We start from the raw sequence: 24,118 nt of genomic DNA on the forward strand, positions 1-24,118 counted from the left end.
ATTCAATCAGACTGTATTTACTTCATTTTGAAAGACTGAGGTAAAAATAAAACAAGGGGAGATGGTTAGCACATAGGACACTTAAGCAGAGTCTTGGACTATGGCATCTATGCACACACATGTGCATGCCTGCACACATGCACACAAATGTGCACATACACATGCATGCACGTAATTCCACGAGGTGAACACTGCTGGCCTGGTGCCTCTCCTGGAAATAGGGGACCGGAAGAAATTGGTGGCCTTCCAGGAGAGACCAGCGTGAGATATTGCGCTGTGTGGCTCGAGGTGAGGAAAGGTTACCCTGTGATCTTTCCTGTGTAATAGGAGATTAGATTTCCCTTCAAAGCCAGAGCCCGCCACTTACCAGCAGCGAAACAAGAACAATAATTTTGACCCATAAGTAACAAGTGCCATCAATAAGTGGCTTCATGGCTGTGAATTCTATTATTGCTCTCATCATCATCACCATCACGGCAGCGGGCAGCTGGAGTGCTTCCCAACAATCACCCACTTGAGACGCGCAAGCTCAGAGAAGCAGTTCCTCATCAGACGCGTTTTTCTGTCCAATCCTGAGAAGAGAGCCGTCAGGAAAGCCTAAAAGACAGGAGAGGTTGGACAGATTTCAATCACAAGGCCCACTCCCCAGCCTCCAAAACAAAATGGAACAGCTGGCTTCCAGGAAATCACATAAGAAATTGAGCAGTTAATTCAAGAATGCCATGAGATAGCTGACATCTACATACTGTGCTCATCCTGGCTGCTTTGAAGATGCATAGTGATTAGCAGCTGACACTCTTCCGTGAAAGGGCCTGTTAAAGATCAGCAGGAAAAAGAGGGGAGCTGTTTATTCCACGTTTTGTGCAGAGGAAGTTGTAGCAGCTTAGAAAGGAAGAAAGCAGAACACCCAGGGCCCCAGGAGCAATGGCCAATAATCATAACCGACATTGATTACACAACTTAATGCAAATTAAGCATTAATCGTCAGGCTCTGGTATAAGAGCTCTACCTCATTTTACCCAGGTGCAGTCACGAGCCCCATGTGACAGATGGGAACTGAGGCACAGAGAGGTTAAATAAAGTCGCACAATGGGCAAATGTCTAGATTTGAACCTGAATTTGCCACACTTGACCACCAAAGAGTAAGAGGTGACTACCCTCCGCCCCCCATGATTAAAACCTCTGGAATCCTGCCCACCTCTGCGTCAAAGACACCATCGTGTTTATTGCCTACCAGTTATGTGACAAGTAATGTCTTAGTTTGGGGTGGATGCATAGACCCACCCTCGAGTGGGCACTCAGAAAAGTAGCTACAGGAAGCTATGATCCGTGTCGTTCTGGGGGCTTTGTACTGGGAGTAATAGCTGCTGAGACCAGAAGGAGGTACTGCTGACCGAAGACTGGGACGAGAATCCCACACAGAAGGAGCAGCCTGGACGAGTGCCTGACGGCGGGAAAGCAGGCCCTTTAGCAAGATGTCAGAGGTCCATGGGGCAGGAATGCAGGCCCAGGCCCTTATTAGTTTCGTTAGAGGCTTTTGACTTGACCCTGACAACTCATTGACAGGTCTTACAAAGGGAAGGGTCTGGCGGGGCTGGCATGACTCAGTGGTTGAGCTTCGACCTATGAACCAGGAGGTCATGGTTCAATTCCCGGTCAGGGCTCTATCCCCAGCAGGAGGCAGCCAATCAATGAGTCTCTCTAATTGTTAATGTTTCTATCTCTCATTCCCTCTCCCATCCTCTCTGAAATCAATAAAAATATATGTTTTTTAAAGGGAAGGGTCTGGATGAGATTTCAGTTTTAGGTTGTTCTGACAGCAGCATAAAAATGTGCTGGGTTCAGGTCGTTGCATCGACACCACCGACATACATTTATGGAGTGCTTCTTAGGTGCCAGCACCTTGGAGCACTGGGTTCTGTGACACAGGAGACTGCTGGCACCATGCTCTCCTTGGACGCACATCCGGGTGTAGGAAGGAAATGGAGTAAGAGTACGTCTCTACACACACAGAGGCCATGGTCGCCTCCCTTCGGGCAAGAGGCAGCGGTCATGCCGAAACCGGTTTGGCTCAGTGGATAGAGCGTCGGCCTGCGGACTGAAAGGTCCCAGGTTCGATTCCGGTCAAGGGCATGTACCTGGGTTGCGGGCACTTCCCCAGTGGGAAATGTGCAGGAGGCAGCTGATCGATGTTTCTCTCTCATCGATGTTTCTAACTCTCTATCTCTCTCCCTTCCTCTCTGTAAAAAAATCAATAAAATATATTAAAAAAAAAAAAAAAGAGGCAGCGGTCATCGCCCCAATGCTCTTCTAAGTGTCTGTAGTGAAGGATTGAATTTCTTTCCCCAGTTCTTTCCCAGACTGATATGTGGTCCCAACGGGCATGATTAGTGCACCTTCACACCGCATGTGGCCCGCCACTCCAGCCTGACAACGCCCGCGTTGCCCTCTACTCCACTCCACTCCAGGAGACAAGCCTGTTGATGCTGCACATGGACGTTTGGGCGTGTGAGATTGCGATAAAAGTTTTTAAAGCCTTACTCTTAATTACTCACACTGGGGGATGGGGGTGGGGGCGGGGAGGTGGGTTATGAGATAGAAGTCGATCTGGAGGATGGTTTCTTGTTAGAGATATTGATTATAGGAGTACCCGGTGTAATACAAGAGATGTCTGGGCAAATGGGTAAGTGAGCTTGAAATTATTTTAATACTCACCTGAGGATATGTTTCCATTGATTTTGAGAAAGAGAGGAAGGGAGAGAGACAGAGAACATCAATGTGAGAGAGATACATTGATCGATTGCCTCTCCTACACACCCTGACCAGGGAATGAACCCACAACCTAGATATGTGCCCTGACCGGGGATCGAACCTGCACCTTTTGGTGTACGGCCCCAACCCACCAAGCAACCTGGCTAGGGCTCTGGGTTGAATTTTAATCCACAAACTCAGGTGGCAGGACAAAATGCATGGTCATTTCCATGAATTCCTTAACATCGCCTTAAATCTGAATCTGACTCACTGTCCCAGCATCCTGGGTCCACTGGCTCATGGCAAAAGGGAAACGAATAGTGCTGTTCACTGAATCGTGTTTGGGTGCCTTCTGAGTGAGCCTGTGGTGGGGAAGGGACACGGGGGTGGCGAAGACCGAGAAGCAGCAGCCGGAGTCTGAGTACATGCAGCCTGGCGAGCTGGCCCCTGCTGGTGGGAAACTGCATTTTCCCAAGAGGGTGAGTGAGGTTCATGGTCTGAAACCTGAACAGAAACCCTCCTCCCTCGTCTGCAAGGAGCAGAGGCCCCGCTTTCTCCTGCCGGGCAGCCCGCACTGGAGACGTGTCTCAGTGGCCTTCCTTCTGCTCTTGCAGCCAAGTGCTGGGTCAGGGCATGGCTCCAGGGTCGTCTGATGGCCTCAGCCCTGGGGCAGCACCTGGGGGGAATGGGTAGTCCCAGAGAAGCTCTAAGCGGGCACTCCAGAGGCCTTCCTCCCCCAAGAGAACTTCTAACAACGACGGTGCCCGATGAAACAGGCACACACAGTTCGCTGTGGGTGGTGGAGGTGCTGGGAAGAGCGACCAGGCCAAACCACCGGCCGTGTACTTTGAACTGATACTTGCACAGATCGAATTATTTTGTGGAAGCACATTCGCAGTACATTATATTTGCATGTTTAAAAATTCCAGTCAGCTAAACATAGACGTGTTTTCAATATCACCATTTCCATTTCTCTTATTTTTTAAAAAAATAAATAAATAAACAGAACTTCAAATAATGGAAATTGTTTGGCCCTCGCTCTTTGTCTAAGACACTGCTTCTCCCTCACCCATCCATACCTAGGAACCTGTCTATTTCCTTAGTTTAAAAACAGAAAAAGAAAAACTAAAAGCAATGATTTTCCCAGCAGGGGGCAGCAAGAGACAAAGAATATGATGTTCCACTGCCTTCCCCAGCCCCCAGCTTGGTCTGAAATCCTTTTGGGGGATTAGAAACGTTTAAAATGGGAGGAGGGGTGGGGGAGCAGGGATGGAATCCAAACCACAGAACCCTAATTCGTAAAGTTAAGTGGATGCAGAACTCCCTGGAACAAGGCTTACCGAGCACAATAGCCAGACTGCCATTTTCTGGAGCTCTATGGAAGAAGGCAGCCAGTGGCATTTTTAAAGAACTCTGGCTCTCAGTGGTGATCTCCGCAGACTGGGTAATATGAATATGAATAAAATCCTACAACCTGTATTCACACAGTGAACTGGAAACAGGTCTGGCAGGTCGGGAGTACCTGGACCGCTGGGATTGGTGGCACCTAGCACTGGGCATCTTGGGCAGGACTCACCTGACGAGCTGAGAAGAAAACTGGGCTCTGGTCAGAGGGTGGGCGGTAGGCATGGTAGTCTCTCAATGGCCCATGAACCCTTGAGGTGTGTAAAAATGTGAACTCTGATAACAAAAACAAACAAAACACTGGACCTGAAGGAAGCGTGTGAGGGGGGACAGAGGAGGACGTGATTGTGGCGGGAGGGCCCTGCTTGGTGAATGTTTATTTGGGGCGCTGGGCTGTAAATGGTGCAATGAAAGGTTCAGGCAACAGGAGCGTGGGACACATGGGCTTGTGTCCGTTTCAGGGGACTGACACTGGTTTCCCTGAGCTGCCACACAAAGGGCCACCAACGGAGTGCTCACAGCAGTAGAAATTTATCCTCTCCTGGCTCCTGAGCCTGCATGTCCTAAATCAGATGCTGGCAGGGCTACGTTCACTCAGATCTCTAGGGAGGAACCTTTCCCCTCCTCTCCCCACCTGCAGGTGCTCCCACCCACCTGGGAGAGCCTGGGTCTGTAGCCATGGGCGCCAAGCCTACGGCCTTCTCCGTGTGCGGTGAGCTGTCTGAATCTCCCTCTTTGCTCTCCAGTCACTAATCCAGTAGGACCGCTCTAATCCAGTAGGACCTCATTTTAACAGAATTATATCTGCAAGCCCCTATTTCCAAATATGGGCACACTCTGGGTTTCCAGACAGACTTGAATTTGGGGGGTGCACTATTCAACCCAGTACACACCTCAAATAGCAGTCATGTGGAGGCAATCAAGCTAGACAATGCTGCTCTCAGTCCTGGCTCGGCCTCCTCCTGTGTCTCAGTATCCCCAACCCTTGGCGTTCTCATCTGTGAAAATGGCAAAAGAATTCCTAATAAGAGTGTGGTCCTGTCCGAGACGATGTGCTTCCTACAGCTGGTGCACAGCAGAGGGGGAGGCTGGCAGCGCTGAGTGCAGGCTCCGCCCCTTCGCAGCAGCCCCTGGGGACCTCCCGGGTGTCCAGGCATCTCCCCAACTCCTCTGTCCCCAAACTTCCCTCTCAGAAGTTTTGCTTGTGAGATTTCAGCTTGGCATCTGACATATTGATCCTGATGTAGGAGTTGGTGTGTGTCTCCTCCCAGGTGAGATACGTTTAAAGGGGTATCTCCCACACAATCTGGACAACTGTAGCTTATAAAAGACGTGAAGTCAAGTAAACTGATTCCTCCCTCTTTGTTCCTGTTTTCAAAAATAGTTATAGTGCCCTGGCTGACGGGGTTCCGGGTTCCGTGGTTGAGCATCATCTAGTAGTGCACCAAAAGGGGGGGGTGGGCGGGCGGGCAGGAGGCAGCTGATTGATGCTTTGTTCTCTCATCAATATCTCTCTCTCTCTCACTCAAATAATCTTCCATTTTCCTATACCCAGAAATAACAATTCTTAACATTTTATTGTCTATTTTTATATATATGTAAATTTTTGCCACAAAGGGATTATGCTACACAGATTATTTCTTTAATCTTTTTTTATATATCATGAGTATCTTTCCATAACAAGAAATATAGTTCTATACTAATATTTAATGGCTAGATAGTATTCTATTGCAAACCATAATTTCATTAGTCATTTCTCTAATGATGGCATTTAGGTTTATTTCATTTCTTCCTCTTTATTTTTTTGTGGAAACTTTTCCAGAGGACCATTCTGAAAAGTTTTACCACTTGTACTATCAACCTTATAAAAAAATCACTCCCCACCCTAACCGGTTTGGCTCAGCGGATAGAGCAGCAGCCTGCGGACTCAAGGGTCCCAGGTTCGATTCTGGTCAAGGGCATGTACCTTGGTTGCAGGCACATCCCCAGTAGGGGGTGTGCAGGAGGCAGCTGATCGATGTTTCTCTCTCATCAATGTTTCTAACACTCTATCCCTCTCCCCTCCTCTCTGTAAAAAAATCAATAAAATATTTTTTTTAAAAAAATCACTTCCCCATATCCTGCAGAAATTTGGGAAGTATCAAATCTTTTCCTGATAGACCTTTAAAAAGAACTTCAATAAACTTATTTGAATTTCAAAAAAAATCAATGAAAATATTTTTTAAATGGTTTTAGCTATTGTAGATTTTTTTGCTTTTCCATATAAATTTTAGAATAATGTTGCTGGAATTTTGACAGGAATTGCATTAAATCTGAACGTTAACTGGGGAGGATTGACATATGTGAGTCTTACAATCTGTGATACTACATAGCTCCATTTATCTTTGATTTCTTTCATCAACATTCTATAGTTTTCAGCATACAAGTCATGGACATGTTTTGTCTGATTTATACCTATTTCTCCCTTTCTATCTCTTTCTCCTTAATTATAGATGTTGTATTTTTAATTTTAGTGTACATATTCTATGTTCTATGAATTTTATTTCCTAGTATTTTGTTGGTAATTATTCAGATCTATATGTTAATGAGAAATAGTGGTCCATAGCTTTCTTTTTATGCATTTGTTAGGTTTTGGTATCAGAGTAATACTAGCTTCAGAAAATGAATTGGAAGTATTCCTTCCTCTTCTATTTACCAGAGGAGATTGTATAGAATTGGTGTTAATTTTTTTTTTTCATGGTTGATAGAATCCTTGAGTGAAACCATTTGTGCCTGGATATTTCTTTTGGGGGGAATTTTAAAATTACAAGTTACATTTCTTTAAGTTATAGAGCTATTCAAATTTCCTATTTTTTATATTGGGTGAGTTATGGTGGTTTGTGTTTTTTAAGAAATTGGTCAGCTTTATCTAAGTTTATTCAACCTAATATCAACATAACATCAAATTTGTTATCAACAAACATCAGATTTATATGTGTAGAGATATTCAGAGTATTCCCTTTTGATCCTTTTGATGTCTGCAGAGTTGGTAGTGATCATCTCTGTTTCATTCCTGATTTGGGAATTTGTGCCTCTGTGTCTTTTTTCTTTGTCTGCCTTGCTAAAGATTTGTCCATTTTATTGATCTTTATAAAATTCAGGTCTTTCTCATTAATTTTTTCTATTGTTTTTCAATTTCAGTGATTACTGTTCTTATCTTTATTATTTTCTTCCTTCTACTTGCTGCAGGTTTAGTTTGCTCTCCTCTTCCTAGGATCTTGAAATGGTGCTTGTATTATTTTATTCGACTCTTCTTCTCTAATGTATGCATTTAGTGCTATAAATTTCCCTCTGAGCACTGCTTATCTGTGTTCCACAATTTTTTTTCCAGTTTTATTGAAGTGCAACTGAAAAATGAAGATTGTATTTATCTAATGTGCAAAACTTGATGTTTTGATGTATGCATACATTGTGAAACCATCACCACCATCAAGGTACTTAGCATATCTGCATCACCTCCCATCATTACCATTTCTATTCTCTCTCTCTCTTTTTTTTTTTTTTTGGTTATGAAAACAGATAAGATCTGCCCTCTTAACAACTTTCAGTACAGTGTTGTTAACTAAAATCACATTCCTGCCCATTCGCTAGATCTCCAGAACTTACTCGTTTTGCATAACTGAAACTGTCCCGAAAATTTTGATATGTCTTATTGTCATTTTGTTCAGATCAAAAAAAATTTTTAATTCTCTTGAGGCTTCCTCTTTGATCCCTGGATTATCTAGAAGTGTGTGGTTCCCAAATGTTTGGAGATTTTTCCTGTTTGTTTGTTTTTTTTTCGTATAGTTTGATTTCTTTGTGGTCAGAGAACATACTCTGTATGGTTTCAATTGTTTAAACTTATACAGGTTTCTTTTCCGGAAGATGGTCTATCTTGGTACATATTCTATGGGCACTTGAAAAGAATGGACATTCTGCTATTGTTGGGTGGAGTTTCCTATAAAATTCAATTAGGCCATGTTGAATTAGATCATGTTGCATGTTGTTGAGTTCTATATCTTTGCTGATTTTATTCTATCCTGTCAATTTTTGAGAGAGCATCGAAGTCACTATCATTGTGAGTTTGTCTATTTCTCATTTTAGTTCATCAGTTTGCTTTACATATTTGGTACCTCTGTTGCATGCACATTTAGGATAACTGTGTGTTCTTGGTGGACTGGCCGTTATCATTCTGGATGTTCCTCTGCCTCTGGTAATTTTCTTTGCTCTAAAGTCTACTTTATCTGACATTAAAGCATCCACACCCACTTTCCTTTGATTAATGTTTTCATGATGTAACTTTTTCCATTCTTTGTTCTCCACTGGCCTATCTCATCATATTTGAAGCAAATTCGTTATAGCGAGCATGTAATTGAGTACTGTTACTTAACCCACTCTGCCAGCCTCTGCCTTCTAATTAGGGTGTTCCGGTGATTTCCATTTACTGTCATTATTGATGTTACTGCATAAAAGAGCCATTTAATTTTTGTTTTGTCATCTCTGTTTTTCATTTCTCTCTTTTCTTTTTCCTTCCTCTCTGTGAATTACTTGAACATTTCGTAGCATTCGTTTTGATTTATTTACAGTATTTCTGATTGTATCTTAATAAAGGTTTATTAGTGATAGCTCTAACCATCACTTTATATGTATTTATAACAACACAATCTACTGGTGTTGCCATTTTACCTGTTTGAATAAAACGTAGGAAACCTGCCTTCCTTGTGTCCCCTTCCCCTTTCTCGTTTATAACGCGGCCATTGTAAACATCCCCTCTGCTTCCATTTAGAACCACAGCAGACAGGGTCCTTCGTGCTTCCGCCATCCAAGTCCTTCAAGTCCTTTTCCAGCCCGCCCTCTTTTTTCTGTCTTCCTGGGACTCTGCTGCCATGAGCGATACACCCGTTGTTACATCCGGACCACCTTTAGTCTGAGAACGTCATCCTGAGGGATTGCAGGGATGCAGTTTCCCATTTTCCTTCCAGGCCGCGCTGGGTACTGCCCTGGCATGTACGCAAACGAAATCCACGCTGTTGTGCATCGCTCCTCTCACAATGCAGCGACCTTCCCACAGCGCCCTCGTCTCTCCCTTATTAGAGGCAGGCTGGGGCTGCACAGCATTTAATGGCCTTTTTATCTCCTAAGGAAGATTTTATAAAGGAGATGTAAACAAGGCAAAATGGCATTTGGAATAATGGAAATATTTGTTAGAGAAAAAGATAAAAGCGGTAAAAAAAAAAAAAAAAAATTAACTATAATGCTATTTTAAAAGGCTGGCTCTAGCCCTAGCTGGTTTGGCTCAGTGGATAGAGTGCTGGGCTGCAGACTGAAGGGTCCAGGTTCAATTCTGGTCAAGGGCACATGCCTGGGTAATGGGCTCAATGCCCAGTAGGGGACATGCAGGAGGCAGCCAATCAATGCTTCTCTCTCATCATTGATGTTTCTTTCTCTCTCCTTCTCCCTTCCTCTCTGAACTCAATAAAAAAATATTTTTTAAAAAGGCTGGCTCTAAACAGAATGCCCCCTCAAAGAGGCTTAAAGAGAAATAAATGGTTCTCAAAAGTCCTACAGCAGCCTTCGCAACAGAGAGATTTCCACTTGGTTCACCGCTAGGGAAGTAGTTTGAGTCTCCACCATTGAAGGCCGGTGCTTGCAGCTAAACAGTTTATCCATGTTTACAACGATGACCAAGCCCATCACTTGTGTACCGTCTGGTCCCCTCCTCTGTGGTCTCACGCCTTGGCTGCCCAGCCAGCCTATATCCTGCCTGATTGACACATGCAGCCTAATGTCAGAACAGCACCCCCTGCTTCCCACCAGGTCCGCGAGTCATAGGAGGACTTACACCTGCTATTTCCTGGAAATAAACCACGATGACGGGGCTGAGGGAGAGGGCCATGGACTAGTGGCCGAGCCAATAATGCCTGGTGCCCAGGCACGGCAGGACGTGTTAAGATTCCGAAACAACCTTCAGTGAGCTTCCAGGAAGAAATGGTGTGATTCCAACAGGCGGGAACATAGTGATAGAGACTGGGCACCATCTGGAAAGTTTGTCTATGGCTTGGGCTCAGCTCCTTGATGGGAGGAGGTGATAATAGCAGTGACTCCTCCGGACCCATGACCCCAGTATCCCTGCCTGAGTGCTGGGCTCTGAACCCCTGCTCTTCCCATCCCACAGGACCTGAACTGCTGTCTTTATTTGAGGAAACCTCCCACCACCCAGCACCCCTTGTAGGAGGTCTTCTCACCTCGCCTTTCAATGAGTATGCAAATAAATCTGGATTTCAACACCAGCCACTACCCTGCTCTACGGCAGCGCACTTCTGTTATGCTCTCAAGCCTCCGTTTCCTGATCTAAAAAATGAGCATATTAGTAGCACATCCTTCTCAGCACCACTTATGTGCATTCAATGAGCCTTAGCACTGAACCTGTCACACAGTGAGTGCTGCTGGGATGGCGAAGAAGAAGTAGAAGAAGGAGGAGAAGGAGGAGGAGGAGGGGGGGGGGGGGAAGGAGAAGAAGAAGGAGGAGAAGAAGAAGAAGAAGGAGAAGAAGAAGAAATTGACTTGCCCACCTGGCTTACATTTCACCCTGCTTGGTCATCAAGCAGACTGATTGTCTCCTGCGGTCTACAAAAAGATAAAATGAGTCTCCATTTGCTTTTGTAGTTTAGACATTGGATGTGAATGCATTCCTTAAGCATTTCATGTGCTTAGCAATGACCTAAGACGTTCCTAAGGGAAGATGGCTCTTCTCTGCATATAAGAATCCCAGGGTCTATTAAACACCCATCTCTGGTTTTCTAGTCACACTAGGACGTGTGAGATGCAACGCTCACGAGGAGGGAAAAGGAAACGCTCTATTCCAATATGAGAGCTCACATACCCAGAGCAAAATAGTTTTCCTTCAGAAAATTCTAATCAAGGCAGCCTCGGTGTTAATTTCTCCCACACATGCCACCCACAGGGCTGCCTCTAACGAGTGCCTTTTCATCCTTTCCAGGAGCTGCTGCATCCACCCATTGTCTAGCGTCTCACACTAAGGACATGTCTGCAGGGTTCATAGCAAGGCATCCTCCCCAAGCTACGCTCTGGTTCTCCAAAGTAGAAGGGCTTCCGCAACTGACAAGATGTTATTTATCAGAGGCCACAAACACACCAGAAATTCTACTCCTAAGAAAAGATTCTTGAGGAAAGATTCATCAGAAGGCAAAATGCATATGCAAGAAGGTAGTAAAAATATGAGTAGTGAACTCATTGTGCACTATGTGGGCATAATTTAGTCATTTATAAAATACTAGAGGCCCGATGCATGAATTCGTGCATGGGTGGGGTCCGGCCGCCCCGCCCTGATGGCCCAGGGGGAGGGGCTGTGGGCAGTTGGCCGGCCAGCTCCACCCCCTGGTCGAACTCCTGGTTGAACTCCCGGTCAAGGGGACAATTTGCATATTAGCCTTTTACTATGTAGGATTGTACAGACATTGAAAATTTTAAATCCACAGCCTCTGGAAACAGAGAAAATGTTTTTGATGTAATGTTAGGCGAAATGGCAGAATAGAAAATAGATGTTGCTTTGTGGTTGCAAGCGTATAAAATGCATGTGTGGATGAGCCTGGGTAGATACATAATGGGCAAAATGAAACATTACTTGAAGGTGCTGGAAATAGAATTCGTCTTCTCAAATGTTAGTTGATGCTGTTGCTATGACAACTTTTCAACAAAAAACGTTTAAAATAATTAAGTCAACCAAAGGCACCAAAGACGTGGACTCCCTAAGGCAGAGCGAAATGATACGCTGCTTACAAGAGAAAATTCCTGTTCTGTTGCTTAGGCACCCGCGACAGCTCACCTGCTGACATTCGTCTCCTGGCGGAGGCAGGGAGCTTCTGCTGCCTGGTAAATCCTCCACATGCGACTCTCAGACATCAAAGCCCCCACACCTACCCAGTCAGAGCTAGAAACGCGTGCAGCCTCCACCCGGAGTTTTACAGTGATTGATTTCCTGTCCAGAGAAAGTGTGTGAAAGTAAAGGCTTGACTCATATGCCTTTACCTATAAGAACCACATGGCCCATGCTTTTGAATAATTAGTCCTGTAAGCCAGGCTGGGCTTGTAAATACATACATGTTTCCTGCCCTATAGGAATCCATTCATTCATTCATTCATTCATTCACTTACAGGCCTTTATGCAACATCTCCCATGTGCCCATCCCTTGCTCGGCATGAAGAATGAAAATGCCTAAGAACTCATCTTATCAAAGAGCTCATCATCTAAGTAGGAAAGACAGACCCATCTTCAATTTTCTATGGTCTTGCCATCATCATCTGTGGCAGGGAGGGAGGAATTCCTACCTCACACTTGGAGACAGGATTTAGGGAGGTGCCACACAAAGAAGCGCCCAGGAAATAAGTAGCGCTCAGAAAAATGTTCATTTCCTTCCTATTAGCATTGCATGTTTGACTGACTTTGTCACCATGAAGTCAGAAGAGAGCTCCTGGGGTTTTGCTGATGAGAGGCAGGGGGATGGGGGGATGTCTCCGGGAGGAAGGGAAGGTGAGAAGGGGCAGGACCAGTCCAGAGGAAAGGAACTGGGGGCACAGACATGGAGAGCTGGGGCCGCGCCAGAGTATCCCTAGCACACTTGACTTGTTTTTCAAAATTAGGTTACATGATTGTCAACACTCTGTGGAAATGAACGAAGACCAAATGAGAACAAGCAAAGGCTAAGCAGTCGGAGCTCACGATAGAAAGGGTGTCAGCACTTCCCTCTGGCGGAGACGCAGCAGGCAGAGGAGTGGGAGAAAGGGGTGCTCCAGGGGCACCCCATTCGAGGCTGCAGGCGTGGGGAGCTGCAGACGGGCTGACTAGAAGTGGGGCGTCCCATGTAATTGTGTGGGGGTGCACATTTGGCTTTCTCTGCTGGGTCCTACGTTGGAAGTGGGGACAAAAATGAGGGAAGCTGTCAGCTGTTAATCAAGTCCTGGCCATTTGGGGCGGATGTTACAGAGGTTATTGTGTAGCTTCCTGGACGGTCACTAGAGATAACCCTCTGGCTTCCTCCAAGTCTGTCTTAGAGCAGGCTGGCTCCCTGGCTGGTTATTCTAGGTAATGAGGGCAGGTTGCTGCGGGCTGCGGGTCCGATTTCTATGTCAGTATCTGCTCTGATATTGTTTATCTGTATATTCAGTCTCTCATTTGAAATTAAATGTCCCAATTCCCCCATCTCCCTTAGACTAAAAATCTCTCTCTCTCTCTCTCTCTCTCTCTCTCTCTCTCTCTCTCTCTCTCTCTCCCTCCTCTGGGATTCACCTGAGGGCTGGCTTGTGTCCAAAGGACTAATTCTGAAGGCGTGGAAGATGCCCCCACCCCACCCCAGGCCCCAGGCACAGTGTGTCACAGACGTCCTGCCGGTCTCGGAAGCCCGGGCCCTTCCCTCTGGCCGTGCCTGGCCCTGGCCTGGGCACCTGCCCATGTTCTGACCACAGGCACATTCTGGCTTTTCCTGCCTCACCCCCAGAGCCAGAACTCAGTTCACTCTTGGGAAACAGGATTAGAATTGGCAGCAACTCTAACTATGATTCTGCAAAAGACAGATTTTCCCCACAGATGGGTATTTCTTATATTTCCCTCTATCCTAAAAAAAAAAAAAAAAAAAAAAAAAAAGCAAAATTACAACTTTTCCCCCAACCAAAAGCCCTCCTGTGAAAAGTTTGAATAATAGAGCTCAGACCTGCTGTTACTCTACTGATCTGACTTTGTTCAGGGAGAGAAGTTAGAGAACGAGGAGCGATGGGAAGTTCATATGCCATTTGCGCTCTCTCTCTCTCTCTCTCTCTCTCTCTCTCTCTGAAAATCAGATGTCTCCATCACACTCTTGGCAAATGCTGAACTGCAATCAGTTCTTGGATGAATTCTCTGACAGGTGCTCACAGGGATGATATTCCTGGCTGCTGATTAAAGAAGGATCCATATGTTTTAGGTGCCAGATGTGTAGGCAGCAAAGTCAAAAGTTAGTTGGGAGAATGTAGGAAGAGCCTGACTGATATTTTCCCCAGATGGACTGCAAGGGCATCTGCAAGTGAGTGAAGTGTTATTTTTTTTTTTTTTAGGAATTTGCCCAAAAAGTATGAAAGAGGTCATTCTGGTAAAAAACAAAAAGAAGAAGAAGAAGATGATGATGAAGGAGGAGGAGGAGGAGGAGGAGGGAGAAGGGGAAAAAGAAGAAGAAAAAGGGGCATTCAAAAATCATTTTTAATCTGCTTGGAGCTCAATCAGAGCTCTTAAAAAGCTAACTTATTTTAAAAAGGTAACTTTTCCTTAAGAAAATGAATGTAACTGAATGCCTGCTAGGCTAGCTTTCAATTTACTGCGGGAGATGACATTTCAAAGGTGACCGCAGTATAATGTAGAACATAACTATTGTGTGTTGCTGCTCCTCATGACACTGCTGTGAGCCGGGATCTGGCTGTTGGCTAAGGGAATAAGGTACTTTGGCTCAAAAGGGATCTGTCCTCAAATTGCACATTGCCCTACTCTCGGCGAAACACTATGCTTAATTCTCCGGTAGATGATAAAAGAAGGTGACATCTGTCCAAAGCAGTAGTTCTCAACCAGTCCATTCTGCCTCCCGGGGACACGTGGCAATGTCTAAGGAGGCATTTTCACTCATTACAATTTGGCAGGTGCTACTGGCATCTAGTGGGATGAGGTCAGGGGTGCTGCTGAATATCCTCCAATAGGACGGTCTCCCCAACAAAGAAGGAGGTGGCCCCAAAGTCAGTAGCCCTGGTCTTGAGCTAGCTGTCTGCTCCGTTCACTGAGGAAGCTCTGGGATGTACTGGCTAGAAGGGGGAGGCAAAGTTCTAGGAAAAAGTGGGTTATGGACGAACAATTGCTCCCATCCTCCTCCTCCTCCTCACTGTCACCTCACCTTTCACGTGGCCTCCTGGGGTGCTCCACGTAGCAGCCAGTCACTTTCTAGGCAACGCATGCCTGGTGATCTGTTCCTTTCCCTCTGGACACTTCTTAACTATCCTTCAGGATCTTATTCAAATGCTAGACACCTGCTTTGTGACACCCCTGACCCCTCCTCCTGGCCCACCCTACCCTCGAAGCAGAGAAAGCCCCCCCTCCCCCGAGCTCCCACTGTGGCACTCATCACTTGTACTGTGATTGTTTCTTTGCATTTTAGAGAACACGGAGCTCCTGAAAATTAGTCCCTGAAACCAGCATCATGTCTAGCACTTAGTAGGTGAGCAATAATTCTCTGCCAAATTCTCCTTTTAAAACGATCCTCAAATACTTACTATGCCTTTCCTACAGGCAAGTTCAAATTTCACAAAAAGAAACAGTTTTTGTTGTGTCTCAGGGAGAACATGTGTTGTCTGGGTTGTATGGAAATCGCCCAGCACAATGCCTGACATGTAGATTTTATTAAATAAATGTATGTAGGTGTGAAGGTATCACACTCCATAGCTATTATAAAGACTAATGACTGCCACTGAGCAAAATGTAATGGCCTAATTCTTATTGTTGCCTCTCACCTCCATTCAGACCCCGTACATGTGTAGCCAGGAGACCAGAGGTACCACCAGACCCATGCTTCCCTTTATCATATAGGGGTGCAGCGAAGGGCCTGCTGACTTAAGGGCTGCCTTGTCCAATCTCCTTGAATCTAACTGTGTACAGAACTGGTCTCACCAATGGAATGGGCGCAGATGCGATGTGTGTGCTGCAGGCTTGAAGCTTTTAAGACGCAGGCATGCCTGGTGGGAAGATGAACTGGCACAGCCACTAGGGAAAATAGTATGGAGGGTCCTCAAACAGTTCAAACTAGAGCGACCATAAGACCTAGCAATCCCTCTCCTGGATATCTACCTGAAAGTTTTGAAAACACTTATCCGTAAAGATATGTGCACCTCTATGTTCACTGCAGCATTATTCACGGCGGCCAAGACGTGGAGACACCTGAAGTGTCCTTCAATAGAGGACTGGAAAAAGGTGTGGTACATGTATACAAGGAAATGCTACTCAGCCCTAAGAAGAGACGGAATGCTGCCATTTGCGACAACATGGATGGACCTTGAGAACATTATGCTAAGTGAAATAAGTCAGACAGAAAAGGCTAAGAGCCAGATGATTTCACTCCTGTGTGGGATATAAAACATAAAGCAGCAAACAAGAAAACAAAGAAGCTCATAGACACAGGCAACAGTGTGGGAGAGGGGGGAGGTAGTAAAGGGGGTCAAATGCTAGTACATGGTGATAGATGGAGACTAGACTTGGGGTGGTGAGCACACAATACAATATACAGATGATGTGTTATATAATTACTTGTACACTTGAAACGTATATAATGTTATTAACCAACGTCACCCCAATAACTTTAATTTTTAAGAGAAAAGAAATAAAAGAAGCAGCAGCAGCAGGCATGCCTCCTCCACACTCCTTTCCTCTTCTCTGGCCAGGCGCAGATGCCAGTGAAGCCCGGCCATGGCGAAACCACAGAAAGGAAAGCCTGGGTCCCCGAGTCGCCGCAGTCAGGGAGCCGCCACCGGGAGCCTTGGACTCCGACACTAGTGTGACATAAACTCTGATTACCTAGTACATGCTTTAGGATCAATTTGTTACAGCAGTTTAGCCTACCGGCATAACACATCATGTTTTTATAATGGAAACAAATGAAGCTGAAAGACGGAACATAATGGTTACCTCCTCTCCCACCAATGATGGAATTAAAATGACACTAGAGAGCCCTGGCCTGTACTTTTCAGTGGTTAGAGCGTTGGCCCAAGGATCGAAGGGTCGCAGATTCAATTCCTGGTCAAGGTCATGTACTTCGGTTGCAGGTTTGATCCCCAGCCCCAGTCAGGGCACAAGTGGGAAGCAGCAAGTCTCTCTTTCTCTCTCTCTCTCTCTCTCTCTCTCTCTCTCTCTCTCTCTCTCTCTCTCTGTCTCTCTCCCTTCCCATTTCCCTCCCTTCCACTCTCTCCATAAATCCATGGAAAATATATCCTCAGGTGAGGATAAAATAAATAAGTAAAATGACACCAGGGAATAACAGCCAGGACAGGAGGGGGCCCACCAGAGTAGGAGAGATTAGCAAGTTCCCAGGAGATAGGAAGCAGATGGAAGAATGTGAGGGATGAAGCAGAGTGTCCTCAAAATGGATTCCGCCCGCTACAGTCCCAAGGACACCTCAGCCTTGGAGACGGCATCGGTGCAGGGGAGGGCAGCGGTGAGCGGTGAGGTTGAAAATAAAAGTATCATTTAATGGTCAGACTATGGAACAAAATGCCTAGTGACACGCCCCTCCCTCCCCCCTGAATTCTGTGCTCAGAACTGCCAGCAGCCGGCATTTAGCTCCCAACCCTGACAACTGTAAAGAGGGTTCTCTTCTTCTCCAACAAGGCCCACAAGCTACCTAGAAATACACAGGGCAGCCACTGGGAGTGCCGATGTCTCAGATGAATCCCTATGCATCCTGATGTTTGGGGGGGGGGGGGGGGGGAGGGCGGGAGGGGGAGAGGACCCTGGGTGAGAAATAGCTCACTTCTCACACTGAAGTGAAACTGGTAGCCAGCAAGCTCTGCTCCCATAGACACAGCTCCGAGCCCTCCTGTGTGTCCCCTTTCATCTGATTGTAAGTACGTAACCAAGAGCTTCAGAAATGAAAGAAACTGAAATGTCAGAGAAAGGCTAGAATAAGCAAACTCCCTGGGAAACCGAGAAATTCGGAGAACTAAACAGACCCTTCTGGCCAATACTTTCAATGCTGTGGTCAGAAATGTTAGGGAAGACATAGCACACATGCCCCAGCCAGGCAGCTCAGTTAGCCATGCACCAAAAGGCTGTGGGTTCGATTCCTGGTCAAGACACATACCCAAGTTTCAGGTTAGATTCCCAGATCAGGGAGTGTATGGGAGGCAAGCGATTTATATTTCCCTAGCACATCAATCTCTCTCTCTCTCTCTCTCACTCTAAAATCAATAAAAACATATCCTCGGGTAAGGATTTAAAAAGGAAGATATAGCACACACATGAATGGAATGCTATGAGAAAGGGACAATCAGAGAGCAAGAGTGGGGTTGGGGAAATTAACCATGTGGCTACTGGGGAGCAGAGACGTATCTCCTACACAGATTTCCAAATAATTCACGTGGCTACTCCACTCTTAGGGCGGGGGGAAAGCCTCGCTGCTCCTCAGCTGTGGACAGTGCATGGCGACTGCCTTCCGAAGAGCTGAGTGTGGAAAGGGGAGAGGAGCAAGCGGAGGAACATGACAGGCACGGTCATGAGTCACGGTGATAGAATGTGCCCTTGATAATGACGTGACGAAAGGGACACGCTACCCCTGCAGTCTTCCTCCCAGTAATCGCTAGCCCGGTTTTATCATGAGGAAAGTCTGAGACGAATTCCAGTGGTGGGAAAGGAGCCAAAAGAGACATGACAGTTAAATGTATGTGGTGTCCTAGATGGGACGCAGGGACCGAAGAAAGACATTAGATAAAAAGCTAAGGGAGCCTAAATTAACTAGGAACATTAATTAACAGTAATGTTTGACTATCGGTTCATTCCGTGTAACCAATGCACATATTAATGTAAGATCTTAATAGAGGAGAAACTGGGTGCAGGATGTATGAAAACTCTCTGTACTGTCTAACTTTCCTGTAAATCTGAAACTGCTGAAAAAATAAAGTCTATTTTTGAATTGTAGTTACAGAATTTAAAAAGCCAATAGACAAATTGATAGAGAAAGCTGAAGAGTTGTTTCAAACTGTGAAACAAAGACTACCCAAAAAACGGGGCATAGTTGTAAAAAGGTAAGAGATGGAAATGATTAATTTCTATTCTAGACAGAGAAAATAAGGAAAAATGGAGGAAAGAATTATCAAAGAAAGAGTACAAGAACATTTATGAAATAAAACATGAGTCTTTAAAATAAAGTACCTAACAAGCTCCAGTTGAATAATTAAAAAAGACTTTTATCTACAATGTTCAGTTGCTACATTATTCAAAAATACACAATTCAGCTATACGAGAAAATAAATGGGGTGCATGAACTCAACTCACATATCTTAAGTACTTATAAGCAGTAGTGGAAAATGTGTGTGTTAAACATAGAAGAAATGGAAGAACCAAACCATGATTAATATTCGTAAAGTGCTAGTATATATAAGGCACCTGGATACTAAATATTCATGATATAGTGAATACAATAGGCACTATAAACTTAGAATTCCCTGAATATACATTAGACATGAACACTCGTATTCAGATACCTAATCCAGTCCCCATTGGTGATGTCCATTCGCTCTGTGGGTTCTCTGTTCAAGAAACAATATCAAACCCATGGCCCCCGAGCAGGGTAGTTGGCTGGCTGTGGCTGCGATCAGCATACTTGTCCTGCATCTCCCCAACAGAACAAGTCTGTGCCATTGGCCCAGGGCAGCTTCCACCTGTGAGCACCTCTGTTTGAACAGCATCCCACTCTGGTCCTACTAACCTACCATCAACACCGCCCAGCTCTGGTCCTACTAACCTACCATCAACACCACCCAACTCTGGTCCTACTAACCTACCATCAACAACACCCAGCTCTGGTCCTACTAACCTACCATCAACACCACCCAGCTCTGGTCCTACTAACCTACCATCAACAACACCCAGCTCTGGTCCTACTAACCTACCATCAACACCACCCAGCTCTGGTCCTACTAACCTACCATCAACACCACCCAACTCTGGTCCTACTAACCTACCATCAACACCACCCAGCTCTGGTCCTACTAACCTACCATCAACAACACCCAGCTCTGGTCCTACTAACCTACCATCAACACCACCCAACTCTGGTCCTACTAACCTACCATCAACAACACCCAGCTCTGGTCCTACTAACCTACCATCAACAACACCCAACTCTGGTCCTACTAACCTACCATCAACAACACCCAGCTCTGGTCCTACTAACCCACCATCAACACCGCCCAGCTCTGGTCCTACTAACCTACCATCAACAACACCCAGCTCTGGTCCTATTAACCTACCATCAATACCACCCAACTCTGGTCCTACTAACCTATCATCAACACCACCCAGCTCTGGTCCTACTAACCTACCATCAACAACACCCAACTCTGGTCCTACTAACCTACCATCAACACCACCCAGCTCTGGTCTTACTAACCTACCATCAACACCGCCCAGCTCTGGTCCTACTAACCTACCATCAACAACACCCAGCTCTGGCCCTACTAACCTACCATCAACAACACCCAACTCTGGTCCTACTAACCTACCATCAACACCGCCCAGCTCTGGTCCTACTAACCTACCATCAACAACACCCAGCTCTGGTCCTACTAACCTACCATCAGCGGGGAAGATGAAGGCTGGTGTGGCAAAGAGGAAGAGAGAGAGAAAGAGAAGACACCTGTGCATTTTGTCCCCCAGGACCATCAGTGCCTCCCCAATAGCTGTCCCTTACCTTCGGGCCTCATGTGTTAACCTGATTAAATGAACTGTGTACTTGAACATTTTAATTTGCTGTGAGTCTCTTCTGTGACCTCTGGAGTAGTACATTGATGTTACTGCTGCCTGAAAGTGTATATGGAAGCTACATGGCATTTAGATAGTTTTCTACATAACAATGTCCAGACACATTATTGTGAAATTTCAGAACATTAAGGATGAAGAGAATTTTAATGTTTTCAGAATGACAAAAGAGTTCACTTACAAAGAAACAAGAATGAGGCAAAGGACTTCTCATTGACAAAAACTGAGACTAGAAGACAAATGAGTTAATTCTTTAATGAACTGAAAGAAAGTTATTTTTTAAGTAAAGTCTATACACAACCAAAATATCAGTAAAGTGTAGAGACATAATAACATTATTGTCAGCTCGGCAAGGGTCCTAAAAGCTTACCTCCCCCACACCCTTTGAAGATACTTGAGGTTGTGACCCAGCAAAATGAAGGAGTAAAACAAAAATCAGGAAGACATGGGATATAGAAAACCGGCATGAGGCTTAAAATGCAATAAAGACAAAAGCAAGGAAAAAAATAAAGGTATTTAGAAACAACAGAAAAAAACTAACTCTATGTTTGACAGAAAATGTGATGTGATCAAAGCAAACCATTTGGCCCTGCAATGAACAATCTTTATGTAATTATAATGTGACCACCATTAGCCCAACGTTATAGAGTTAGAATTAATCTATGGGTATACTTTAATTAGACTCACAGAAAAGAAGCTAAATATTTCAACCACCACGATGTAAAGGTGAAACTACAAATGCCAGAAGTTGGGATAAAATGAGAGATAAAAGCTGCAATAAAGGGCAAGGAGACTAATATCTTGATCTGATAAAGAGGGAAGTTGAGAGATAACCTTTGCATTTGATAATGCAAGAAATAATGATGTAAATATTTTGTTTGAATTTCCAGAAGTAAATTTATAGGAACTAGGAAGAGTATTGAAACTATTTGGAAATGAATAGCGGAGGAACTATTTTAGCTGAGCGAGTTCCTCGTCTATCAGAGAATTTAAGAGATGATTTCTAAAATTGGTAACAACATAATCATACACTTATTGACATAGAGGAACCATCAGAAGAATTAAAAACAGAAATATTAAACAAATTGCAAATAATCATCTCTGGAGAAATGATCTTGGGAAGATGTTGGCCAGGAGACCATAGCTTTAGGTTCTAAGTCCTTTTCTATCATTTTTATAAAACCACATACGCTCATTGCATTGGTAAATATATGTATGGCCCTCACTCTAGACCGGTACCAGGCAGCTGGTTCAGCATCTTCCCTTTGAAACCAGCCACAAGGACTGGGGCTGAGCTATTGAGCAAGCCTTGGTTACATTTAAAGGCACAGCACAAAGTAATTTTATAGTAATCAGTGTCATTCGCAGTTACAAGTTCAGCCCACACATCCTGCAAAACATTGATTTCTGCTTCGGCAAGATGCCTAAAATAAAATAAAATAAAATAAAATAAAATAAAATAAAATAAAATAGAAAACATTGATCTTCCTCTCCTTTTACCGACCTCTACCATCTCCACTGCTCCCCCCCCCCACACACACACACACACACGCACACACATATTCTTGATGAGTCTGCTCACCCCTTTGAGGCTTTCCATATAGTCTTCCCTCTCCTATGGCTTTTTATTACCACACTCATCACCTTCTCTCTCTCTCTCTCTCTCTCTCTCTCTCTCTCTCTCTCTCTCTCTCTCCACACACACACACACACACTTGCACACACATTTTACCCACCTGAAAAACTCCTAGTCACCTTTCAATCATTCATATGGTACCTGGCCCATGGTAGGGTCTCAAAAAAATATTTATTGATTAATGTGTCAGTGTATGTGAGTGTCAATTCCCTGCTGTGATTGATCTCCTTCAAAGCAGGGACCACACCTTTCATTCATGACTCCACAACAGTGGTTTAAGGATTAATAAGCAATGAATGGAATTTCAAAAGTACATTTATTAAATTGAAAAGTAGTCAATATTAAAGTCAATTATGTAAATCAAATTTTTATAGTTCAACAGAAAGTCTATAAATGCCAACTTTTTGATTAAATGAAATAGTGCATATATTAGTCTCTCAGGCTGCCATACAGACTACCACACAAAGGACAATGTAAACAATAGAAATGATTTTCCCACAGTTCTAGGGACTGGAAGACACAAACATTCTCTGTGGAGACACAACGCTCAGTTCATGACAGTGCATGCAAGGCAGTTATCAGACCACCTGGTGTAAATGGGCAATCCTGCTAACTTTTGTAAACCACTTGCTGTTTACAGGAAGAATCACACTGGACCTCTCAGATTGGACTAGTTTAATTTTATAATCCACACTAGAGGCCTGGTGCATGAAATTCGTGCACGGGAGTGGGGGGGTTCCTCAGCCCAGCCTGTACCCTCTCCAATCTGGGACCCCTTGGGGGATCAGGACTAAACCGGCAGTTGGACATCCCTCTCCCAATCCGGGACTGCTGGCTCCCAACCTCTTGCCTGCCTGCCTGCCTGCCTGATTGCCCCTAACCGCTTCTTCCTGCCAGCCTGATCACCCCCTAACCACTCCCCTACCAAGCTGATTGACGCCTAACTGCTCCCCTGCCGGCCCGATCATCCCCAACTGCCCTCCCCTGCTGGTCCAGTCGCCTCTAACTACCCTCCCCTGCCAGCCTGGCCACCCCTAACTGCCCTCCCTTGCTGGCCTACTGGCCGATAACTGCCCTCCCCTGTCGGCCATCTTGTGGCTGTGGGAGCCGCAATCTTTGAGGGCATGGCAGTCAATTAGCATATTCCCTCCTTATTGGCTGTGGGTGCCACCATCTTTGCGATGGCATGAGGGTCAATTCCCTCTTTATTAGATAGGATGTTTATTTTTAATAATAGATGTTTTCTCCCAAAGTCATAAATGCCAGACACTGCTCCCTGGTACCTACTATGGACGAACTTGAGAAATAAAATTAGCAATCAGAGAATTGCTCTTGGTAAGCAAAGCATCAGCTCAGAGAATGGTCTAGAAGTGTATTTCACAAGGAAGGGGTCCTCAATAGACTAGTCCTCACTTGCTTCCAGCATATCCAAAATGCTCATTCAGGCAAAGGAACTAATGCTTAGAAAACTAGTGGCATTGAAAATCTTCTCCGTCTCCTGGAGGTAGGACCAGACAGGCACCTAGAATAGCCAAACTCCAAGCTAGAGATTTTGGAGAGAATAGAAGGAATCAACATATATGTGCATACATACTACCCACAGAGCACTCCGTTGGGTGTTTGAAATAGTTCATGATATTTAATCCTCGAGATAACATTTTATCATCCTCTATTTTCAGTTAAGAACACTAATGACCTAAGCAAGATCACACATCTGGGTAGACTTTGCAAGCAGGCCCATGAAACGTAATTGT

Source organism: Myotis myotis, unplaced genomic scaffold (assembly GCF_014108235.1).
Source record: "Myotis myotis isolate mMyoMyo1 unplaced genomic scaffold, mMyoMyo1.p scaffold_m19_p_1, whole genome shotgun sequence".
Classification (NCBI taxonomy): domain Eukaryota; kingdom Metazoa; phylum Chordata; class Mammalia; order Chiroptera; family Vespertilionidae; genus Myotis; species Myotis myotis.